A 4869-nucleotide genomic window follows, 5' to 3' on the forward strand; every position below is an offset into this window, starting at 1 on the left:
TGTGTGTACATTGTGAGCAGGCAAGCCTGAATCCAATGACGGGGTAATAAAATATCTGTAAAGTGCAAAGAGAAATCGTCATGGTATTAAGTGCTATATAATCATCATGACTGTATTGACAGGATTATTTGTTCTACAACTTGACTGTTTCAAAGATGTGGAGACCTATCAGTTGATTCCCAATCATCACTCAGTAAAACCTTTCAGCATTCTATCCAATTAATTATGTAGTTGAAAGTGGCTGCTGTGTTTGTGTGTTCAAACCACCCCTGTCTACTCAACTGTAAGCGGATGCACGACGAATTCAAATTTGATCGTAACTTAGATGAATCATAACCCTGTGGCATATCTTGCACTAGTCATCAGTGACAAATGACAGTTTTTGTTATAAGCCAGTTCAATATTTGCTTCTGATTGGTTATCAGCAGATTGGTCACTGATTTTTGTCATTTGTCATTGAAAAACGGCTCTGTGAAAAGGGTCCCTGGCCTCACCCAGGTGGATGCTAAAGACTGGAAGGCTTTGAAAAGGGCCATAAGGGAACTGAAACATCCAACCACACAGTGAGGGGAAAACAGATGTTAAACGATGATGATAATGATTAGACAGGATCTAGGGTTTAGTTTAATAGGATCCATACCTCTGTAATCAATATTGGATTGTAGGTCAAGTTAATTTCAAGAATTATCACAGACTGCTCAGAAATATATATTAATTCCATACTCAGATGTAGTGTTAGATGCTTTTAATCCCATCTGTGCTACTAGGTTTGATGAACATTTATTATAAATAAAGTCAAGAATCAATTAGAGGTTATGATTCTTCGTTGACATTGTAAAATTGGCTTCAGATCTTTCTTAGAAAAACTGTCAAAGTGTATGTAAATGTTTTTCTCTTAGAAAAAAAGAAAAGGCATGTATAATCCAAGTTGACAAAACTTAATGTTGATGATCGACATTCCTGTGCAGGTTTTGATACCCATGGCATCAAAAGAGTTAAGATGTATGCTTTTGATAACTATGTGATCGTCCTGATGGGATTGCAACAAATGGCACTAGGGATATATATTTTCTGAAAGAAATGGCCAGTACAAAGTTTACCTTTCTCATGCATTGGTCAGATACATGTACATCGACTAGGCATTATATGACACTGCGCCGACTGGGTGGCAGAAGGGCGTTAGCGCACAGGCAACTCAAAAACTACTTTTCGAATTATTCGCATTTAAAGATTTGTTTTATATTTAAACTGCTTTCCGTCCCGAAAATTGGTTTAAAACATAAAAGACTAATAGAAATGTTGTAGTAGAACATGGCCACCATTTTTTTCTCGGAAATAAGTCAGTTTTATAAAAGTTTGAAGTGATTTAGTGCTAACGCCCTTCTGCTTAAAGTTTCATTATTGACCTGAAATTCGAGCTAAAGCCCTTCTGTCAGCCAGGCGACGACTGAAAGTATATATTTTACCACGCCGTATTGTATGAATGGACCATCTGTTAAGTTCTGTAGTTAAATCTAGTATAGAGTTTGCTATGTTGCGTTGAGGAAAGTATAACAATATCATCTTTAATGGTTCAGCTTTTGCCAAAGTTTGATCAAAATGACCAACTTCTTTTCCACGTTTTCCTATTTATTTTGAAGTTACATCTATGCAACAAACCGTTTTCTTTATGATAACTTGTATTTCATAAGCAAAAGGGACACTGTCATTACATAATGAGAGAGGCTTTGTCTTTTTTTTCTTCATATACCCTTTTTTTTTCCTGTGATCTGTTTGGCTAAGAAAAACTCATATAGACAGTATTGCAAACTTGCCAATAGGATTAGAGTTGTAGTCCCGTGCATACATTTTCATGTGTGTGCATTTTATTTTTCCTGTTCTATTTCATTTGTATTTATTTGTGCACAAAATTTAAGAAATGATGCGATGTTGATGAAGTTGAAAGCTCAAAGAATTCTTCCATGTCCATTACGTATTTCTACTACACTGTAATCACTACTTATATTAAGAAACATGTATAGTTATCGTTAGATTTTTTGTAATTCTAGAGAATTCCCTTGGGAATAGGCATGAAATACTCTATTTTAGGGAAAAGTTTAGAGTGTTACATTTAGTTTTGTACCAAACAATATATTTCAATGAGTAATACACATACACATTGTACATGTTTGTATCTTTGTCTCTGTGTGATATTGTACATAAGGAGAGAATATGCCTTTCGCTCTGAAAGTTAATGTAAAAAATGCTGGCATTTTTATAAGTTATTATGTATATGTCAATGTTGTAGAGCTAAAAAGTCAATGTGTCAATGTATGTACGGTAGTATAATTTCATATCCAATGCGAAGTGATGTATCACTACAGCTGTACCATTGCAATTGTGTACTCTATATATTCCTAAGTGTTAATATGTATGCTATGTTGTTCTACGTGTATGTGACGTATTGTCTCATTAGGTAGTATCCTTTAGCATACAATGTACATAGTCACCAACGCATAGCCATTGTATCTGCTCATTAGCATTAGGAGCTTTAATCACAAGTGATAATTTGCTTTTTTGTCAGAAATGTGTCAATTTTTTTGGTTATACATGCACTTCTTTATAAAAATATTCTCTTATATCTTATCCCCCTTCACATACACAGATTTTTCTTACGAGTCCTGACGGATCGCCAACGATGGCTTTACGTATTGTTACGAGTTCTTACGAGCACTTTACATGTAGTTATGAGTTATGAGTACTTAATGAATAGATAGGTATTTCTATGTATTGTTTTTTTGCGATTTGGGAAAGGTATAAAAAGCTGCAAAATCATAAGGACTCCTAAATACTCGTAAACAGGTTGTAACTAACACGTAAGAGCTTTGATGAATAGTAACATTCCGTAATATACTCTAGCAATCCGTAAAAAACTCGTAAAATGCTCGTAAGTTGCTTGTATAGTTTAATATCCAACAACAACTCGTAACAAATTCGTAATAAACCATAAATAGCTCCTAATAACTCGTAACAACTCTTAAATCAGTTGTAATAGTGGCCAAATCATAAGGATTTGTGGGATCCGTAAGGACTCGTAAGAAAAATCTTTGTTAGTATGAAGGGGGCATTAAAGACAATCTTTTAAAGAGGCCCACTTAGTAAAGCAAGCTGCATATGCCAAAGAAATGCAATGTTCTGATTGAAACAGTGTCAAAATAGGCCAACGGAATGTCCTTTTGGGGGGAGTATTTACTAATTTATCCCATTACAAATTCTTCCTGTATGTTACTGTTTTACCACACATTTTCGTTCATAATTTTGTTGAGCTATGTCTCACTTTTTTTCTTTCTCAGATGTGGCTTTGTCCGGCATAAATAAGCTCTTATTGATTTTGGTTCTCAGTATTATGCTTTCTATCTTTTCCTTTCTTTCTTGTTTTAACTTTGTTGGCCCATATACCTCAAAGTGCCCAAAATTGAACTTTACTAGTCCATTGACTTTATATTAAATGTCTACCCCAGCATTTTATATGAATAAATTAATGTGGGTATAAAGAAAAGTCAAGTTTATGTATTTTCATTAAGTTAAAGAATGATGGTGATTCTTGCAGGAAGAAAAGACATGTGGCAACCTATTAATCAATGAACTAACTTTATACATGTAGTTGGGATTTATGTATTTTGAGATTACAAAGTATGTGTTATCCCTTAAAACAGTTAAATTTAACTTGTTCTCCAACAAGTACTTGCTAGTTATTATAACTCACCATTTTCATCGATTTGAAGATACTCTACTTAAGATATTATTTTAGCTCGCTGGTGACATTAATGTAACATCACTACCTATCACATAGTCTGTTGAGAGCCAGAAGGGCGTTAACCCATATACTCTTAAGATAATAGTTAATGCTCTTCCGACTCTCAAGACGATATCACAGTCTTGCCACGGTATAGTTCTTCTGTTATACAATTTGAATATCACTCAGGCAAACAGCTTCCTCGACACAATCGTGACTCACCAGAGCTTTATTATATACAGTATCAGTATTGGAAAAGAGAGTTTGATTATTGGTTTTATTGATGGTGCACTCAATATCAATTTTAGTTCAATTGAATTTTGCACCGATTATTTTAATCAGTCAGATAAGCTTCTATATATATCTCATGTCAGAAATTATGTATCGTGTCAAAAGTTGAATTTAAATGTAAGTCATGTGTACATGTATCTTGACCGACACAGATTTGCACTACCGGTACTTAAGTTTTAATGTATACATAAATTGTACGGTTGTTGGCTTACCATAGTCTGAATGTAGTATGATTCACTTTTTGGTGATATACTTAATACATAACTGAAGGTCCAGATGTTCCATGGGCATCACCAGAACATTTTCAATTGGAAGAGGAAAGGGCATTGCATATCAGACCAAAATTTTCTGATAAAGTACGGTAAGGAAAATATTTGCAACACACACAGAAAAGAAGGAAATGTGATTTTTAGATTTGCAGACAAAGCATCAGAAATATCCTTTCAGACAACATCTTTTCAGATATTCACACATGTGACAGCATGCTATAAAATATTTATTTGTAATTGTAAACCTTTATATAGAGAGAGGTTGTATAAGTACTCCTGATTTTTTGTATAGCCTTTTAATAACTTTTGAAGGTAAAAACAATCACAATGTGGGCTTGCAAGCCATCTTTCGGGAACTACATGCGGCATTTCTTGTTTTTAGAATATCTATATGTTTCTTTATGCTGTTGTGTGCTTGACTAGGCTGTGTCTGCATGTAGGCTTCGTGGGTGGCAGGCCATAATGGGAGGGGAGGGGGGGGGGGGGGAGGTTACTGTAAGAGGGAATGCACAAGTGTATTTATAAGTATGCAGC

The sequence above is a fragment of the Strongylocentrotus purpuratus genome, unplaced genomic scaffold, assembly GCF_000002235.5.
Source record: "Strongylocentrotus purpuratus isolate Spur 01 unplaced genomic scaffold, Spur_5.0 spur5_scaffold_9, whole genome shotgun sequence".
Classification (NCBI taxonomy): domain Eukaryota; kingdom Metazoa; phylum Echinodermata; class Echinoidea; order Camarodonta; family Strongylocentrotidae; genus Strongylocentrotus; species Strongylocentrotus purpuratus.